We start from the raw sequence: 21,442 nt of genomic DNA, 5'->3' as shown, positions 1-21,442 counted from the left end.
GATATCACATCCTGCAACACATGGGCTTACAGGAGGAGGAACTGTACACGGTATAAAGGTGGAGAACAGAGCCAGAGACCTGAGGATTCCTCTAACACAGCACAAGATGAGGAGCTGGGGGCTGTCTCTGCTCTTACTCTCTGCAGTCACATTAGACAGCTGTCTCTCTCAGGCTCCAGGACGTGACATCCAGGATGACACGAGGATAATACTGTAGAGATGAGCGCCGGAAATTTTTCGGGTTTTGTGTTTTGGTTTTGGGTTCGGTTCCGCGGCCGTGTTTTGGGTTCGACCGCGTTTTGGCAAAACCTAACCGAATTTTTTTTGTCGGATTCGGGTGTGTTTTGGATTCTGGTGTTTTTTTCCAAAAAACCGAAAAAACAGCTTAAATCATAGAATTTGGGGGTCATTTTGATCCCAAAGTATTATTAACCTCAAAAACCATCATTTCCACTCATTTTCAGTCTATTCTGAATACCTCACACCTCACAATATTATTTTTAGTCCTAAAATTTGCACCGAGGTCGCTGGATGACTAAGCTAAGCGACCCTAGTGGCCGACACAAACACCTGGCCCATCTAGGAGTGGCACTGCAGTGTCACGCAGGATGTCCCTTCCAAAAAACCCTCCCCAAACAGCACATGACGCAAAGAAAAAAAGAGGCGCAATGAGGTAGCTGTGTGAGTAAGATAAGCGACCCTAGTGGCCGACACAAACACCGAGCCCATCTAGGAGTGGCACTGCAGTGTCACGCAGGATGTCCCTTCCAAAAAACCCTCCCCAAACAGCACATGACGCAAAGAAAAAAAGAGGCGCAATGAGGTAGCTGTGTGAGTAAGATAAGCGACCCTAGTGGCCGACACAAACACCGGGCCCATCTAGGAGTGGCACTGCAGTGTCACGCAGGATGTCCCTTCCAAAAAACCCTCCCCAAACAGCACATGACGCAAAGAAAAAAAGAGGCGCAATGAGGTAGCTGTGTGAGTAAGATAAGCGACCCTAGTGGCCGACACAAACACCGGGCCCATCTAGGAGTGGCACTGCAGTGTCACGCAGGATGTCCCTTCCAAAAAACCCTCCCCAAACAGCACATGACGCAAAGAAAAAAGAGGCGCAATGAGGTAGCTGTGTGAGTAAGATAAGCGACCCTAGTGGCCGACACAAACACCGGGCCCATCTAGGAGTGGCACTGCAGTGTCACGCAGGATGTCCCTTCCAAAAAACCCTCCCCAAACAGCACATGACGCAAAGAAAAAAAGAGGCGCAATGAGGTAGCTGTGTGAGTAAGATAAGCGACCCTAGTGGCCGACACAAACACCGGGCCCATCTAGGAGTGGCACTGCAGTGTCACGCAGGATGTCCCTTCCAAAAAACCCTCCCCAAACAGCACATGACGCAAAGAAAAAAAGAGGCGCAATGAGGTAGCTGTGTGAGTAAGATAAGCGACCCTAGTGGCCGACACAAACACCGGGCCCATCTAGGAGTGGCACTGCAGTGTCACGCAGGATGTCCCTTCCAAAAAACCCTCCCCAAACAGCACATGACGCAAAGAAAAAAAGAGGCGCAATGAGGTAGCTGTGTGAGTAAGATAAGCGACCCTAGTGGCCGACACAAACACCGGGCCCATCTAGGAGTGGCACTGCAGTGTCACGCAGGATGTCCCTTCCAAAAAAACCTCCCCAAACAGCACATGACGCAAAGAAAAAAAGAGGCGCAATGAGGTAGCTGTGTGAGAAAGATAAGCGACCCTAGTGGCCAACACAAACACCGGGCCCATCTAGGAGTGGCACTGCAGTGTCACGCAGGATGGCCCTTCCAAAAAAACCTCCCCAAACAGCACATGACGCAAAGAAAAAAAGAGGCGCAATGAGGTAGCTGTGTGAGTAAGATAAGCGACCCTAGTGGCCGACACAAACACCGGGCCCATCTAGGAGTGGCACTGCAGTGTCACGCAGGATGGCCCTTCCAAAAAAACCTCCCCAAACAGCACATGACGCAAAGAAAAAAAGAGGCGCAATGAGGTAGCTGTGTGAGTAAGATAAGCGACCCTAGTGGCCGACACAAACACCGGGCCCATCTAGGAGTGGCACTGCAGTGTCACGCAGGATGGCCCTTCCAAAAAACCCTCCCCAAACAGCACATGACGCAATGAAAAATTAAAGAAAAAAGAGGTGCAAGATGGAATTGTCCTTGGGCCCTCCCACCCACCCTTATGTTGTATAAACAGGACATGCACACTTTAACCAACCCATCATTTCAGTGACAGGGTCTTCCACACGACTGTGACTGATATGACGGGTTGGTTTGGACCCCCACCAAAAAAGAAGCAATTAATCTCTCCTTGCACAAACTGGCTCTACAGAGGCAAGATGTCCACCTCATCATCATCCTCCGATATATCACCGTGTACATCCCCCTCCTCACAGATTATCAATTCGTCCCCACTGGAATCCACCATCTCCGCTCCCTGTGTACTTTGTGGAGGCAATTGCTGCTGGTCAATGTCTCCGCGGAGGAATTGATTATAATTCATTTTAATGAACATCATCTTCTCCACATTTTCTGGATGTAACCTCGTACGCCGATTGCTGACAAGGTGAGCGGCGGCACTAAACACTCTTTCGGAGTACACACTTGTGGGAGGGCAACTTAGGTAGAATAAAGCCAGTTTGTGCAAGGGCCTCCAAATTGCCTCTTTTTCCTGCCAGTATAAGTACGGACTGTGTGACGTGCCTACTTGGATGCGGTCACTCATATAATCCTCCACCATTCTTTCAATGTTGAGAGAATCATATGCAGTGACAGTAGACGACATGTCCGTAATCGTTGTCAGGTCCTTCAGTCCGGACCAGATGTCAGCATCAGCAGTCGCTCCAGACTGCCCTGCATCACCGCCAGCGGGTGGGCTCGGAATTCTGAGCCTTTTCCTCGCACCCCCAGTTGCGGGAGAATGTGAAGGAGGAGATGTTGACAGGTCGCGTTCCGCTTGACTTGACAATTTTCTCACCAGCAGGTCTTTCAACCCCAGCAGACTTGTGTCTGCCGGAAAGAGAGATCCAAGGTAGGCTTTAAATCTAGGATCGAGCACGGTGGCCAAAATGTAGTGCTCTGATTTCAACAGATTGACCACCCGTGAATCCTTGTTAAGCGAATTAAGGGCTCCATCCACAAGTCCCACATGCCTAGCGGAATCGCTCCGTGTTAGCTCCTCCTTCAATGTCTCCAGCTTCTTCTGCAAAAGCCTGATGAGGGGAATGACCTGACTCAGGCTGGCAGTGTCTGAACTGACTTCACGTGTGGCAAGTTCAAAGGGCATCAGAACCTTGCACAACGTTGAAATCATTCTCCACTGCGCTTGAGACAGGTGCATTCCACCTCCTATATCGTGCTCAATTGTATAGGCTTGAATGGCCTTTTGCTGCTCCTCCAACCTCTGAAGCATATAGAGGGTTGAATTCCACCTCGTTACCACTTCTTGCTTCAGATGATGGCAGGGCAGGTTCAGTAGTTTTTGGTGGTGCTCCAGTCTTCTGTACGTGGTGCCTGTACGCCGAAAGTGTCCCGCAATTCTTCTGGCCACCGACAGCATCTCTTGCACGCCCCTGTCGTTTTTTAAAAAATTCTGCACCACCAAATTCAAGGTATGTGCAAAACATGGGACGTGCTGGAATTTGCCCATATTTAATGCACACACAATATTGCTGGCGTTGTCCGATGCCACAAATCCACAGGAGAGTCCAATTGGGGTAAGCCATTCCGCGATGATCTTCCTCAGTTGCCGTAAGAGGTTTTCAGCTGTGTGCGTATTCTGGAAACCGGTGATACAAAGCGTAGCCTGCCTAGGAAAGAGTTGGCGTTTGCGAGATGCTGCTACTGGTGCCGCCGCTGCTGTTCTTGCGGCGGGAGTCCATACATCTACCCAGTGGGCTGTCACAGTCATATAGTCCTGACCCTGCCCTGCTCCACTTGTCCACATGTTAAGTGGACATTGGGTACAACTGCATTTTTTAGGACACTGGTGAGTCTTTTTCTGACGTCCGTGTACATTCTCGGTATCGCGTGCCTAGAGAAGTGTAACCTAGATGGTATTTGGTAACGGGGGCACACTGCCTCAATAAATTGTCTAGTTCCCTGTGAACTAACAGCGGATACCGGACGAACGTCTAACACCAACATAGTTGTCAAGGCCTCAGTTATCCGCTTTGCAGCAGGATGACTGCTGTGATATTTCATCTTCCTCGCAAAGGACTGTTGAACAGTCAATTGCTTACTGGAAGTAGTACAAGTGGGCTTACGACTTCCCCTCTGGGATGACCATCGACGCCCAGCAGCAACAACAGCAGCGCCAGCAGCAGTAGGCGTTACACGCAAGGATGCATCGGAGGAATCCCAGGCAGGAGAGGAATCATCAGAATTGCCAGTGACATGGCCTGCAGGACTATTGGCATTCCTGGGGAAGGAGGAAATTGACACTGAGGGAGTTGGTGGGGTGGTTTGCGTGAGCTTGGTTACAAGAGGAAGGGATTTACTGGTCAGTGGACTGCTTCCGCTGTCGGCCAAAGTTTTTGAACTTGTCACTGACTTATTATGAATGCGCTGCAGGTGACGTATAAGGGAGGATGTTCCGAGGTGGTTAACGTCCTTACCCCTACTTATTACAGCTTGACAAAGGCAACACACGGCTTGACACCTGTTGTCCGCATTTCTGTTGAAATACTTCCACACCGAAGAGCTGATTTTTTTGGTATTTTCACCAGGCATGTCAGTGGCCATATTCCTCCCACGGACAACAGGTGTCTCCCCGGGTGCCTGACTTAAACAAACCACCTCACCATCAGAATCCTCCTGGTCAATTTCCTCCCCAGCGCCAGCAACACCCATATCCTCCTCATCCTGGTGTACTTCAACACTGACATCTTCAATCTGACTATCAGGAACTGGACTGCGGGTGCTCCTTCCAGCACTTGCAGGGGGCGTGCAAATGGTGGAAGGCGCATGCTCTTCACGTCCAGTTTTGGGAAGGTCAGGCATCGCAACCGACACAATTGGACTCTCCTTGTGGATTTGGGATTTCGAAGAACGCACAGTTCTTTGCGGTGCTACTGCTTTTGCCAGCTTGAGTCTTTTTATTTTTCTAGCGAGAGGCTGAGTGCTTCCATCCTCATGTGAAGCTGAACCACTAGCCATGAACATAGGCCAGGGCCTCAGCCGTTCCTTGCCACTCCGTGTGGTAAATGGCATATTGGCAAGTTAACGCTTCTCCTCCGACAATTTTATTTTAGGTTTTGGAGTCCTTTTTTTACTGATATTTGGTGTTTTGGATTTGACATGCTCTGTACTATGCCATTGGGCATCGGCCTTGGCAGACGACGTTGCTGGCATTTCATCGTCTCGGCCATGACTAGTGGCAGCAGCTTCAGCACGAGGTGGAAGTGGATCTTGATCTTTCCCTAATTTTGGAACCTCAACATTTTTGTTCTCCATATTTTAATAGGCACAACTAAAAGGCACCTCAGGTAAACAATGGAGATGGATGGATACTAGTATACAATTATGGATGGACTGCCGAGTGCCGACACAGAGGTAGCTACAGCCGTGGACTACCGTACTGTACTGTGTCTGCTGCTAATATAGACTGGATGATAATGAGATGTAGTATGTATAAGAAGAAAGAAAAAAAAAACCACGGGTAGGTGGTATACAATTATGGATGGACTGCCGAGTGCCGACACAGAGGTAGCTACAGCCGTGGACTACCGTACTGTACTGTGTCTGCTGCTAATATAGACTGGATGATAATGAGATGCAGTATGTATAAAGAAGAAAGAAAAAAAAAAACCACGGGTAGGTGGTATACAATTATGGATGGACTGCCGAGTGCCGACACAGAGGTAGCTACAGCCGTGGACTACCGTACTGTACTGTGTCTGCTGCTAATATAGACTGGATGATAATGAGATGTAGTATGTATAAAGAAGAAATAAATAAAAAAACACGGGTAGGTGGTATACAATTATGGATGGACTGCCGAGTGCCGACACAGAGGTAGCTACAGCCGTGGACTACCGTACTATGTCTGCTACTAATATAGACTGGATGATAATGAGATGTAGTATGTATAAAGAAGAAAGAAAAAAAAACCACGGGTAGGTGGTATACAATTATGGATGGACTGCGGAGTGCCGACACAGAGGTAGCTAAAGCCGTGGACTACCGTACTGTGTCTGCTGCTAATATAGACTGGTTGATAATGAGATGTAGTATGTATAAAGAAGAAAGAAAAAAAAACCACGGGTAGGTGGTATACAATTATGGATGGACTGCCGAGTGCCGACACAGAGGTAGCTACAGCCGTGGACTACCGTACTGTGTCTGCTGCTAATATAGACTGGTTGATAATGAGATGTAGTATGTATAAAGAAGAAAGAAAAAAAAAACCACGGGTAGGTGGTATACAATTATGGATGGACTGCCGAGTGCCGACACAGAGGTAGCTACAGCCGTGGACTACCGTACTGTGTCAGCTGCTAATATAGACTGGTTGATAATGAGATGTAGTATGTATAAAGAAGAAAGAAAAAAAAAACACGGGTAGGTGGTATACAATTATGGATGGACTGCCGAGTGCCGACACAGAGGTAGCTACAGCCGTGGACTACCGTACTGTGTCTGCTGCTAAATAGACTGGTTGATAATGAGATGTAGTATGTATAAAGAAGAAAGAAAAAAAAAACACGGGTAGGTGGTATACAATTATGGATGGACTGCCGAGTGCCGACACAGAGGTAGCTACAGCCGTGGACTACCGTACTGTACTGTGTCTGCTGCTAATATAGACTGGATGATAATGAGATGTAGTATGTATAAAGAAGAAAGAAAAAAAAACCACGGGTAGGTGGTATACAATTATGGATGTACTGCCGAGTGCCGACACAGAGGTAGCTACAGCCGTGGACTACCGTACTGTGTCTGCTGCTAATATAGACTGGATGATAATGAGATGTAGTATGTATAAAGAAGAAAGAAAAAAAAAACCACGGGTAGGTGGTATACAATTATGGATGGACTGCCGAGTGCCGACACAGAGGTAGCTACAGCCGTGGACTACCGTACTGTGTCTGCTGCTAATATAGACTGGTTGATAATGAGATGTAGTATGTATAAAGAAGAAAGAAAAAAAAACCACGGGTAGGTGGTATACAATTATGGATGGACTGCCGAGTGCCGACACAGAGGTAGCTACAGCCGTGGACTACCGTACTGTACTGTGTCTGCTGCTAATATAGACTGGATGATAATGAGATGTAGTATGTATAAAGAAGAAAGGGAAAAAAAAAACACGGGTAGGTGGTATACAATTATGGATGGACTGCCGAGTGCCTACACAGAGGTAGCTACAGCCGTGGACTACCGTACTGTACTGTGTCTGCTGCTAATATAGACTGGATGATAATGAGATGTAGTATGTATAAAGAAGAAAGAAAAAAAACCACGGGTAGGTGGTATACAATTATGGATGGACTGCCGAGTGCCGACACAGAGGTAGCTACAGCCGTGGACTACCGTACTGTACTGTGTCTGCTGCTAATATAGACTGGATGATAATGAGATGTAGTATGTATAAAGAAGAAAGAAAAAAAAAACCACGGGTAGGTGGTATACAATTATGGATGGACTGCCGAGTGCCGACACAGAGGTAGCTACAGCCGTGAACTACCGTACTGTGTCTGCTGCTAGTATAGACTGGATGATAAATAATGATATAAACAATATATATATATCACTACTGCAGCCGGACAGGTATATATTATATAATGACGGACCTGCTGGACACTGTCTGTCAGTAGAATGAGTTTTTTATAGAATAAAAAAACACCACACAAGTCACACGACGAGTGTACTTTTTCAGGCAGACAATCACAATATACTATACTGGTGGTCAGTGTGGTCAGGTCACTGGTCACAGTGGTCAGTGGTCAGTCACACTGGCAGTGGCACTCTGGCAGCAAAAGTGTGCACTGTTTAATATGTACTCCTGGCTCCTGCTATAACCTATAACTGCTCCCCAGTCTCCCCCACAATTAAGCTGTGTGAGCACAGTCAGATATTATACATAGATGATGCAGCACACTGGGCTGAGCACAGATATGGTATGTGAGTGTGACTGAGTCACTGTGTATCGTTTTTTTCAGGCAGAGAACAAGAACAGAACGGATTATTAAATAATAATAAATTATAAAACTGCACTGGTGGTCAGGTCACTGGTCATCAGTCACTAGTATAACTCCTCCTAAGCTCCAGTAAGTAACACTCTCCTATCTATTTTAATTTCTAAACGGAGAGGACGCCAGCCACGTCCTCTCCCTATCAATCTCAATGCACGTGTGAAAATGGCGGCGACGCGCGGCTCCTTATATAGAATCCGAGTCTTGCGATAGAATCCGAGCCTCGCGAGAATCCGACAGCGTGATGATGACGTTCGGGCGCGCTCGGGTTAACCGAGCAAGGCGGGAAGATCCGAGTCGCTCGGACCCGTGTAAAAAAACATGAAGTTCGGGCGGGTTCGGATTCAGAGAAACCGAACCCGCTCATCTCTAGATAATAGAGGCCGTGAAACGCTTCAACCGTAAGGAAAATGTCCTGTATCTATATAAACCCCTGGATTATGTCCCCCCTACACTCCTGAAGGTACAGTATGGGTTCCGGTTCTGTGTAATCTATCTGTGCTAAAGAAATTGCAATATATTCAGTGCTTTACAAGCCACTAAACCCAGCTACCTCTGTAGGACAGGTCAGTATTATCAGGCTCATACATTCCTGGGAACCAGGGGTAGAACACTGCATTGCCAGGACCTAGCAAAACATGGGCAGGGGCAATTTATTTATTTATTAAGTTTCTTATATAGCGCAGCAAATTCCGTTACGCTTTACAATTGGAAATAACAATGATATAACAAACTGGGTAATAACAAACAGTCATAGAGGTAGGAGGGCCCTGCTCGCAAGCTTACAATCTATAGGGAAATAGGCAATGATACACAAGGATAGGTGCTATTTATTACATAGTTGTCCTCCAGATTGCAAAGGTTCTTGGTGGGCTGTATGATATGGTCATACAGCAATGATGAAACGGGTTCGAGAGGAAGGGAAAGTGAAGAATGAGAAGATGTGAGGATATGTGTGGACTGTGCAGAGTGGATGCAATTTGATAGGAAGGTTTATGAAAGTTATGTGGGCAGTTCTGGAATTTGATAGGCTTGCCTAAAGAGGTGAGTTTTCAGGGAACGCTTGAAGGTTTGGAGACCAGGGGAGAGTCTTATTGTGCGTGGTAGGGCATTCCATAGGGGGGATGCAGCCCAAAGAAAGTTCTGTGTGAGCGACTGATCCGTGCAGATGAGAGACGTTTTTCTTAGTAAGATCAGTAAGTAGACTATTGCAATATTAATGTGGGAGATAATGAGAGCGTGGATCAGAGTGTTTGCAGTGTCTTGTGTAAGATATGGTTGTATTTTGGATATGTTTCTTAGATGTATGTAACATGATCTTGAGACAGATAGAATGTGGGAATAAAGGACAGTTCAGAGTCAGGGATGACACCTAGGCAGCGAGCTTGTGGGGTAGGGATGATTGTTGAGTTCTCAACAGTGATAGAGATATCAGGTTGGAAACTACTATTGGCCGGTGGAAATATAATGAATTCTGTTTTGGAAATATTAAGTTTGAGGTGGCGGGATGACATCCAAGATTAATGGCAGAGAGGCATTCAGTGACACGGCCCAATACAGATGGTGACAAATCAGGGGATGATAGGTAGATCTGAGTATTATCTATGTACATGATACTGAAATCTGAAAGATCTGATTAGCTTAAACAGAGATGTGGTATAGACTGAGCCTTGCGGTACTCCAACTGATAGAGGTAGAGAAGAGGAGGTGGAGTCAGAGAAGCGGACACTGAAGGAGCGATTAGATAGGTGGGATTAGGAACCAGGAGAGGGCTGTGTCCTGAAGACCTAGGGATTGTAGTGTATGAGAAGTGGTCACAGTGTCACATGCAGCAGAGAGATCTAGAAGGATGAGAAGTGAGTAATGTCTTTTAGATCTAGCAGTGATCAGATCATTCACTACCTTATAGTCAGCACACATTAGCCTTCCAGTCTATTATATAGCATGGTAATACCAGGAGCGGCTCTTGCCGTGGGCAAACAGGATTTTTGACCAGGGTGCCACAGCCATAAGGGCGCTGCCGCGACTGCACCGCCTGACCATCCCACATGCTACAGCGCGGTGCGCCTGACGTCATCGTGCACAGCACGGCATTGTGGGAGCAGCCGCAGACGCTACAGGTCCTAACTGACCTCTAGTGCCTGTGCGGCGTTATGGGAGAGACGTCATGACGTCTCACCCATAGATCCGAGGAGCGGCGGCAGAGACAGCAGCAGCGTTATGGAAGCAGGAGCGGGGCTGGTATTTTTTTTTTTAATATTGTTTTTTTTTTAACGGCGCTACTAGGGGCACATCTACAGGGGGCACATCTACTGGGGGCACAGCCACAGGGGCACATCTACAGGGGGCAAAACTACTGGGGGCACAGCCACAGGGGCACATCTACTGGGGGCACATCTACTGGGGGCACAGCCACAGGGGCACATCTACAGGGGGCAAAACTACTGGGGGCACAGCCACAGGGGCACATCTACAGGGGCACAGCTACAGGGGCACATCTACAGGGGGCACATCTACAGGGGGCACAGCCACAGGGGCACATCTACAGCGGGCAAAACTACTGGGGGCACAGCCACAGGGGCACATCTACAGGGGGCAAAACTACTGGGGGCACTGCTACAGGGGGCACAGCTACAGGGGGCACAACTCTAGAGGGGGCACAGCTACAGGGGGCACAACTCTACAGGGGGCACAGCTACAGGGGGCACAGCTACAGGGGGCACAGCTACAGGGGGCACAGCTACAGGGGGCACAGCTGCAGGGGGGACAACTCTACAGGGGGCACAACTGTACAGGGGGCACAGCTACAGGGGGCACAACTGTACTGGGGGCACAGCTCTATAGGGGGCACAGCTACAGGGAGCAAATCTACTGGGGGCACAGCTACAGGGGCACAACTACAGGGAGCAAATCTACTGGGGGCTCAAATCGGCTGGGGGCACAGCTACAAGGGGCATAACTGTGGCCATGCCCCTTCCCGTTGAAGCCACGCCCTTATTTTTTTTACGTGCACTTGGGGGGGGGGGCAAAAAGTCTAGAACCGGCCCTGTGTAATACACTACTTAGCAGGAAGATAGAGAAAATATTACATACAGCTCCCAAACCACAATCTTATCTTCTCTCTCCGTATAGGTACATTGTGAAATGCGTCAGGGTATAAAGTGTTTTTTTATTATCGTTCATCGAGTCTATTCTCGAGTAGAGGAAATGGAAAGTAAGAACCAATCTCCAGCAGCAAATACACATACAATGTATAGTAATGAAACTGCACGTCTTCTCAGTCCCTTACAGTTATATATAATCCTCAAAAATGAATACCATAGATATACGTGAAATTATATTTTATTCACATAATGCTGATTTTATGATATACAACGCTAAGAAGAAGCGTAGTACCGCCGGAATGTCAGTACTAATAATACATCAATGTATAGAATCAGTAACAGCTCAAAAATGTAAATATCGTTCTAAAAACTGTATCCAATCCAATAATAGCAAATAAATGTGATGTTCTCATATAAACTGGAAGCTAATCAGCGTGTTTCATCATAAAGAATATAGGGGCAGATGTATTAACCTGGAGAAGTGATAAGGAAGTGCTAAATCAGTGATATTTGCAAGGTGATAAAGGCACCAGCCAATCAGCTCCTATATGTAAATTAACAGTTAGGATCTGATTGGCTGGTTCCTTTAACATCCTGCACATATCACTGGTTTATCACTTCCTTATGCCTTCTCCAGGTTAATACATCTGCCCCATTCTTCTCTGTAATATCATAATTAATAGGGTATTAATTATTTAATCGGGTTTTGTTTACACAGTCATCCAGTACTGCATTAATGTATGGGCACTCTGAGCAGCTGCCTAGGGCCCCACACACCTTGGAGCAGGGAATGGCTGGGATGCCTCTGGGATGGTGCCTCCGGAGCTTCTTGGGAGCAGGCAGGGAATGTTGCCCAGATGCTCTATGTATACAGCGGCCGGGCAGCATCTTTCCCGGGATACTATCGTTTGGTCCACAGTCATTAGGTCGACCATTATTGGTCGACATGCAGTAGGTCGACAAGGTTGCTAGGTCAACGTGGTCTATAGGTCGACAAGTGCTAGGTCGACATGAAAAATGGTCGACATGAGTTTTTCCATTTTTTTTTACATTTTTCCCACTTTTTCATACTTTACGATCCACGTGTACTACAGTTGGGAACGGTAACCTGTGCAGAGCGCAGCGGTAGCAGAGCGAGGGGACGCGGTGCACTAATTGGGGTTCCCGGTCACTCTACAAAGAAAACGACACCAATTTTTTTTCTTTAACTCATGTTGACCTTTTTTCATGTCAACCTGTAGACCATGTTGACCTAGCAACCCTGTCGACCTACTGCATGTTGACCTATAGTGTTCGACCTAATGACTGTCAACCTAACTGTGGTCGGCCCAATGACCTGTACCCTCTTTCTCTGCCTGCCTCTCAGCCGGCTGCCCTATGCACAGAGCGAGGGGCCCCACACTCCATGTAGTCACACAGTGAATGGCCGACAGCGTGCTGATTGGTGGATGGTTGGAGCTATACACCAATCAGGGGGCTGACAGCCAGTCACTGTATGGAAGCATGTGGTAAATATTTGTGCAATGGCGGGTATTGTCACTGGATGTAAGTGAAATCAGAACAGCAGTTTATAAAAGTGTGCCCTGTACAGAGGCGGATCTACCAGTGTACTGCACCGGGGCACCAGAGGACAAAGGAACCCATTGCTGCCCCCCCATCCCCCAGACCAGCAATGAGTTATCCCCTGGCACCCCCCCAGACCATTTTGAGCATTGTTGGATGACTGGCACAATGCAGAGAGCAGGGTGGGTCCCACTGCCTGAGGGACCTGCCCCATACCTTAGGTAGGCGGGGCAGACCTTGTGTGTGCGGGACTGATAGAGGAGTCCTGCCACCTACCAGCACTGATATCACAGCCACTTACTGCCTCTAGTTACCAGACAGCTGTACATGTTTCTGAGTCACTGCTGTCTGTGTGATTATAGGCAGCTCACATCTGGTATAACTGGCACTGTCAGAGTCTGCCTGACCGAGTGTCAAACTGAGGAAAGCACTATGGACGGTGATCCCTGCCACAAGCAGAGCAAAGGCCACTGTGTTCCTGCCCCCACCAAGATACATGCCCCTGTTCTCCCCACCACATAGGACATTGTGCTTGTATCCCTGTCACCCACAGCCTCCAACTGTTACCCACTGCCTCCCCCTGCCTTACGCTGTCACCCACTGCCTCTCCCTGTGACCCACTGCCTCCACCTGTCACCCGCTGCCTCCGCTGCCTTATGCTGTCAGCCTCTGCCTGTCACCCACTGTTTCTCACTGTCACCCACTGCCTCCACCTGTCACCCACTGCCTCCATCTGTCACCCACTGCCTCCCCTGCCTTACGCTGTCACCCACTGCCTCTCCCTGTCACCCATTGTCTCTCCCTGTCACCCACTGCCTCCACCTGTCACCCACTGCCTCCCCCAGCCTTACGCTGTCACCCTCTGCCTCTCCCTGTCACCCACTGTCTCTCCCTGTCACCCACTGCATCCCCCTGCCTTACGCTGTCACCCTCTGCCTCTCCCTGTCACTCACTACTGTGTGGCATATTGTGAACTTGGCTTGGGTTGGAGGAGGGGGGACCCAAATTTTATTTTTGCCCCTGGGCCCCCCACTCACAAGTTCCAGCCCGGTATACTGAGTATTTAGTGGCTTTAGCTGCATACAGTATCATGAAATGTCGTTGGATCTGAGACAAAAGAAATTCACTGACCTCTTCTCAGCATCAATAAGTGGATAAAGTGTCATTATCTATAAGATCTCAGCTTTCTACATTTTCCAAATCCTTTATTTTCAGGAGGAGGGGAATTCTCGGACTTTGAAATTCGGAATTAGAGAGACGGTCTGCCCCAGACATGCAAAAAGAGATTTACTAAAATGTGATTATCAAAAACGTGGGGTAAGTATTTAGAAGGTAAATAAAATGTAAATATTCTAATGAACTGTGGTCCTCATTCAGTAAGGATCGCTACTGAGACTGAAATAGCGATAGTCTCAAAACTGCTACTGGTAAAAATCGCACTTCCGAGGAGCCGCCAAGAAGCCAAGAAAGGTAAAAGGCGCCCATCGCTGCATTCGCAAATTTGCGCTTGCTGTCACATTACTGCAATCAGAGCTGGATTAAGGGGGGTGGCCCTGGGGGTAAGTACCCCGGGTCCCCCTTTTTAAAAGGGTCCCCTGCCACCCGCTATTAATCTAAGCTCCACCCCCTGTTTCTTGTACTTCCACGCATCGCACTAGTGTCTTGTGATAGTTGTGAAGCAGTAAATCCCGCACAGCTCTCCTGATTTAGTTGGCACAGTCCTGATTTGAAGGAATTATCTCACGTTCCCACAAGCTGGCACCAGGTCCGTAGCTAGGGGGTGCAAGTGATGCCAAAACTCAGGGAGCAGGGCGGAGGACGTGGCGCTATCGAAGCCCCGGTGGCACCTGTATTTGGCCAGTAGAGTGCGTGGGGCGCTCCCAGTGATCAGCTCCCTCTTTTCATGATGTCATGACACTAATACCCTGCTATGGCGCTGGTTGGCAGCTTGTCTGCACTCATGGAAAGTGGTGCGGTATTTCCAAGCAGGAATCTCACCAGGGAGAGCAGGTGCCACGCACGGCCGAAACCGGTGCTCCTGGCTATACAAAGCGTGGTTGGAGTCGAGGAAAATGGCTGGTGCAGAAGCACTAAGATGGCCGTGTCCTGAACGTGGCATGTGTAAAGTGACAGAGCTGAGTGTGATTAATGTGAGGAGAGCGGTCACATTTCCTTACAGCATTATGATGTGTATCTATACGCTGTCACATGTCCTGTGAATGCGGCGTTGGAGCGTTAGGCCACTGTTACTAATTATTATGTATTGGGTTTTGCAGAAGGTTCAGGAGTGCACCATTGTGTTGGCTGAGACAGACGCAGATGAGATAACCTGCCAGGTAAGAGACTGCGGTTGGTGGTCCAGGACCAATTCAATTTATTTATGGTCACTGTCATAGACAAAACCAGAGCAGGCGGCTGCCAATCATAGCATATGTGGAGAAACAGAAGCGGATCCTGTCCCTCACCCCATAACTGACCCTAAGAGGGACGTATAAACACAATTTACTAAGTTGATACTGATTTCTGAAGTTTAGGCCCTGGGTTGCCGTGATAAAAATTCTTATAATCCAGGACGCTGTGACTCAAAAAGTTTGGGAACCACTGAGCTAGACCATAAGTGGGGGCATGTTGACCCAGGGCCGCGCCATGAGGGGTGACTGCTGGGACTCCAGCCCTGGGCCCTGACTGCAGACTGCATGGAGGGACAGCGTCAGCGGCATTTCAAGCTGTCTGTGAGCCAATTGGAGCTAGTGGACTGGCAGCCAATCAGGAACGGATGCGGGTCCGCAAGCTCTGATTGGCTCGTGGCTGGCTCCAAATATGAAATACCGACAGTGCTGTCTCTCTATGGCTGCCTGCTCCTGACTCCTTCCCTGACCTGCTGCTACTACTGTGGTCCCGGCTCTCCGTGGTCATGCTTAGGTGCACCATCTGATGTCCTGTGGCCTTCCCCCAGGACCAGAAACTGGTACCCAGAATGGTAATAAAGTGGGGGCTTCAGGGGGAACGTAAGGCGAGGGGGTGGGGGGCTTTGTCTTTTCTGTCAGTCCCAGGCCTCACAATTTCTGAAGGCAGCCCTGGGATGACCACACATACTTGGTACATCTGCTGAATCAGTGCAATACTGTAGATCAGGCATTCCCAACCTCGGTCCTCAAGCCACACTAACAGTCCAGGTATTAATGATATCCAGGTTTTGAGCCCAGGTGACTTAATTAGTACCTCACTTATTATGTTTTAACCGTCTGTGCTGAAACCTGGATATCAGTGAAACCTGCACTGTCAGTGTGCTTGAGGGCCGAGGTTGGGAATGCCTGCCTAGGGGTTAGAAGTGGTATCCGGTCGACTGGTCAACTTCAGAATGTCGACACCACAATGTCAACTGGTTCTGAATGTTGGCCGCCAGAATGTCAACATGGACGTTAAGTCAACAACAAATATGTCAACATACCGTTAAGTGGTTAAAATGTCGACACATTCAGTATGTCTGCATTTAACATGTTGACACCAGAACGTCGACATATTTTTTTGTTTACTTTTAGGGTAAGTGATAGGTTTGGGTTTATGGTGAGAGTTAGGCTAAAATAAGCAAAAACCATATGATGACATTCTGGTGTCGACATTGGGAGCATGTCTGCAATTTAACCGTGTCAACATAAGGGAATGTTGACATGTCAACATTTTGACAGCTGACAGAACCTGTCAATATTCTGGATGTCGACCGTCTGAGTGCCGACTAGTCAGACCAAACGCATCAGAAGTAACTTTAGGTCTAAAGTAACAATGGGCCTAATTCAGACCTGATCACAGCAGCAAAAAAAATTTTTTTAATGGGCAACACCATGTGCACTGCAGGTGGTGCAGATGTAACATGTGCAGAGAGAGAGTTAGATTTGGGTTAGTTCAAACTGGAATCTAAATTGCAGTGTAAAAATAAAGCAGCCAGTATTTACACTGCACATAAACAATATAACCCACCCAAATCTAACTCTCTGCACATGTTACATCTGCCCCACCTGCAGTGCATATGGTTTTATCCATTAGAGAAAGATTTTGCTTTTGCGATCAGGTCTGAATTAGGCCCAATATCATAAGAAACGCCATGTTCATGTTTCTCTTCTGCTGCTTTGGGAATAATAAGCGTGCAGGATGAACCTGCGCAAATCCCATTGGTCGGCAGCGGTGCACCCAGATGGCCAGTGCGCTTTCCCAGACGCCTCTCCCAACTAGAGTGCACCACGGGGTCTGTGCACTAGTGCGAGCCTCACATTGGATGTGCGACCTTCTCGCACGTTACAACCAGCAATCGACCCAATTCAGTAAGGATTGCTTTTTAGCAGAATTTGCAATCCTTTGCCTCGCATGCTGGGCGCCGCCCATCGCAGGGCAAGGCCGCCCAGCATCCTAACAGCAGCACCCCCATCTGTGACCCGCACTAATTGTGATCGTGCCGCAATTAGTGTGCGGTCATAGAAATTAGAGAAGCCCAGGACTTACTCAGCCGCTGCGATCACATCAGGCTGTTCGGGACCAGATTTGATGTCAGAAACCCTCCCTGCAAACGCTCGGACACGCCTGCATTTTTCCGGACACTCTCAGAAAACGGTCAGTTGCCACCCACAAACGCCCTCTTCCTGACAATCTCCTTGCATTCGCTGGTGCGATCCCTTTTTTCGCATCAACCTGCCGCAGGGTGCTGATCCTCGTTGCAGCGGTCCATTGTGCCTGCGCAGTGTGGTGCATACGCTTGCGCAGTTCAAATCTGATTGCACGCTGTGCGAAAACGCACAGCAGCGATCGACTCTGGATGACCCCCTTAGTGATAGTGAGACATTAGCACTGCCCTGATCACATGTAATAATGCATGTCATTGGGAGAATAAGATGAAGCCTGAATGTGGCCCTGACTGGTCCTGAATGTCATTTCCAGTGGTGACAGACTACAAGTAATGTCTGACGTTATGAATTATCTTTTCTTCCTACACAAATTTGCCATGAATAGAAAGGTTTGTTCCTCCATTAAATCTTACCAGGAACATTAACTTCATTTCAGGAATATGACTTTTAAAGCTCTATGGGGGGGATGTATCGAGCCTTGGTGACTGACAGTGGAGACATTGGCCAAAGTAACCAATCAGTCTCTAACTGTCAGTTATCTCGCACAGTCTCTGAATGACAGAAGCGGAATCAGTCTCCGAGGCTTGATACGTCTCCCCCCATTTGTTGTACAGTACATCGGAGTGAAAGTGCAGATATAACTCACATTATATTCTCTCTTTTAGCTTTCGAGAGCCCCTGGAGGACAAAGCAGTATTGCAATAAACGACACGGATTAACGCAACCTGCGCCCCAAAGACCGCAGTTTAGTCCGCACTGAAGCGCACCGCACCTACAAATAACATGGCAGCTGACAAAGAAACCTTTATAAAGCAGTATTGCAATTCAGGCAAATCTCCTGTAACCTAAATCATGTCTGTCCGCTGTATTGTACATTTCCCTGTCGCTGGTCATGAGCTCCCCCTTGTGGTACATAATGATATATAATGATGTGTTTTATCCCTTTATCGTCCCATTGAAGAAAATATTTGTACATGTTTTAAACACAAATATGTCTCCCAGAATGATGGCGCCAGCAGATAGTAATGGTCGGTCTGATGTTACCAAATGTCCACAACGTCTGAATTTCTACAGATTACAGCGAGATGACATGAAGATATTCCTGACGTACAGTAGTTGCAGCCATTTGTCAACAAAATCAATAAAAGGTTTTAAGAAGCAAAAGTGTTATATGGAAAATAACTAAATGGTAAATAAACCAATAAAATGGAATCTCAATTTTACATCTTTAATAAATTGGAATATGAAAAAGAAATATATATGTACAATGAATTCTGTTCTTACAGTGTGTCCCTTTGTATATCTTGTTTGCTTAACGCACATTTATTTATATTATATATATATCAGCGAATAAACATTTTATCTAGTAACAATTACATTTATTACAACTGTATTACTCTGCAATGGTGCAGGTGATGGCAGTGGGTGCCGGGGGTGCACAGGTGAGAGAGGACGGAGAGACTCCTGTATGGGATATGAATAATAAGATGTACTTGGACCCTGTAATGTGATGTGATGGGACTGTTCCTGTCATATAATGACCGACACTCACTGCCCGGCTGCAGGCCTGTGTGTCTTCTGTGATTACACCCCAGCACTCACTGCCCGGCTGCAGACCTGTGTGTCCTCTGTGATTACACCCCAGCACTCACTGCCCGGCTGCAGGCCTGTGTGTCCTCTGTGATTACACCCCAGCACTCACTGCCCGGCTGCAGCCCTGTGTGTCCTCTGTGATTACACCCCAGCACTCACTGCCCGGCTGCAGTCCTGTGTGTCCTCTGTGATAACACCCCAGCACTCACTGCCCGGCTGCAGTCCTGTGTGTCCTCTGTGATTACACCCCAGCACTCACTGCCCGGCTGCAGGCCTGTGTGCCCTCTGTGATTACACCCCAGCACTCACTGCCCGGCTGCAGCCCTGTGTGTCCTCTGTGATTACACCCCAGCACTCACTGCCCGGCTGCAGGCCTGTGTGTCCTCTGTGATTACACCCCAGCACTCACTGCCCGGCTGCAGGCCTGTGTGTTCTCTGTGATTACACCCCAGCACTCACTGCCCGGCTGCAGGCCTGTGTGTCCTCTGTGATTACACCCCAGCACTCACTGCCCGGCTGCAGCCCTGTGTGTCCTCTGTGATTACACCCCAGCACTCACTGCCTGGCTGCAGGCCTGTGTGCCCTCTGTGAGATTACACCCCAGCACTCACTGCCCGGCTGCAGGCCTGTGTCTCCTCTGTGATTACACCCCAGCACTCACTGCCCGGCTGCAGACCTGTGTGTCCTCTGTGATTACACCCCAGCACTCACTGCCCGGCTGCAGGCCTGTGTGTCCTCTGTGATTACACCCCAGCACTCACTGCCCGGCTGCAGGCCTGTGTGTCCTCTGTGAAATACAGGTTTACTCCGCCCCTGCAGATTACACCCCAGCACTCACTGCCCGGCTGCAGACCTGTGTGTCCTCTGTGAAATACAGGTTTACTCCGCCCCTGCAGATTACACCCCAGCACTCACTGCCCGGCTGCAGGCCTGTGTGTCCTCTGTGAAATACAGGTTTACTCCGCCCCTGCAGATTACACCCCAGCACTCACTGCCCGGCTGCAGACCTGTGTGTCCTCTGTGAAATACAGGTTTACTCCGCCCCTGCAGATTACACCCCAGCACTCACTGCCCGGCTGCAGGCCTGTGTGTCCTCTGTGAAATACGGGTTTCCTCCGCCCCTGCAGATTACACCCCAGCACTCACTGCCCGGCTGCAGGCCTGTGTGTCCTCTGTGAGATTACGCCCCAGCACTCACTGCCCGGCTGCAGGCCTGTGTGTCCTCTGTGAGATTACGGCCCAGCACTCACTGCCCGCCTGCAGACCTGTGTGTCCTCTGTGATTACACCCCAGCACTCACTGCCCGGCTGCAGGCCTGTGTGTCCTCTGTGATTACACCCCAGCACTCACTGCCCGGCTGCAGTCCTGTGTGCCCTCTGTGATTACACCCCAGCACTCACTGCCCGGCTGCAGGCCTGTGTGTCCTCTGTGATTACACCCCAGCACTCACTGCCCGGCTGCAGGCCTGTGTGTCCTCTGTGATTACACCCCAGCACTCACTGCCCGGCTGCAGACCTGTGTGCCCTCTGTGATTACACCCCAGCACTCACTGCCCGGCTGCAGACCTGTGTGCCCTCTGTGATTACACCCCAGCACTCACTGTCCGGCTGCAGGCCTGTGTGTCCACTGTGAGATTACGGCCCAGCACTCACTGTACAAGACGCTGTGTGACAGACAGACCATCGCTCTCTCTGCATGTCACATGGAAGTGACAGGAGTTATTATATAGTGATAATTACAGGAACCTGGTAATGAGACACACCCACAGGACAGTCACTCAGCACCGGTAACACGCGCTATTCCAGTAACACACATTGGTGCAGATGTATTAAGTTATAACCTGGAGACGGCATAAGGAAGTGATAAACCAGTGATATGTGCAAGGTGATAAAGGCACCAGCCAATCAGCTCCAATATGTAAATTAACAGTTAGGATCTGATTGGCTGCTGCCTTTATCACCTTGCACATATCACTGGTTTATCACTTCCTTATGCCTTCTCCAGGTTAATACATCTGCCCCAGTGGGCCTAATTCAAAGTTGATTGCAGCAGCAAATTTGTTAGCAGTTGGGCAAAACCATGTGCACTGCAGGGGGGGGGCAGATGTAACATGTGCAGAGAGAGTTAGATTTGGGTGGGATGTGTTCAAACTGAAATCTAAATTGCAGTGCAAAAATAAAGCAGCCAGAAACAATATAACCCACTGAAATCTAACTCTCTCTGCATATGTTACATCTGCCACACCTGCAGTGCACATGGGGGGTCATTCCGAGTTGTTCGCTCGTTGGCGATTTTCATTATGCTGCGATTTGTTGCTAAATGCGCATGCGCATGGTATGC

General features: G+C 48.6%; 1 long non-coding RNA gene across 2 annotated transcripts in view; it reads left to right on the top strand.

The window, feature by feature from the left end:
- Positions 1-18,745, top strand: part of LOC134928625 (uncharacterized) — a 58,840-nt gene extending 40,095 nt beyond the window's left edge. The window contains exons 1-4 of one of the 2 annotated variants that reach the window (XR_010177956.1): positions 8,605-8,689; positions 14,109-14,210; positions 15,170-15,229; positions 18,175-18,745. This is a non-coding gene — a long non-coding RNA (uncharacterized LOC134928625). Of the gene's footprint in view, positions 1-8,604; positions 8,690-14,108; positions 14,211-15,169; positions 15,230-18,174 lie in introns of those variants that run through there. The other variant, XR_010177957.1, reaches the window with a different exon arrangement.
- Positions 18,746-21,442: the final 2,697 nt, after the last annotated feature.

The sequence above is a fragment of the Pseudophryne corroboree genome, chromosome 5, assembly GCF_028390025.1.
Source record: "Pseudophryne corroboree isolate aPseCor3 chromosome 5, aPseCor3.hap2, whole genome shotgun sequence".
NCBI lineage: Eukaryota > Metazoa > Chordata > Amphibia > Anura > Myobatrachidae > Pseudophryne > Pseudophryne corroboree.
This window is presented reverse-complemented; position numbering and strand designations above follow the sequence as displayed.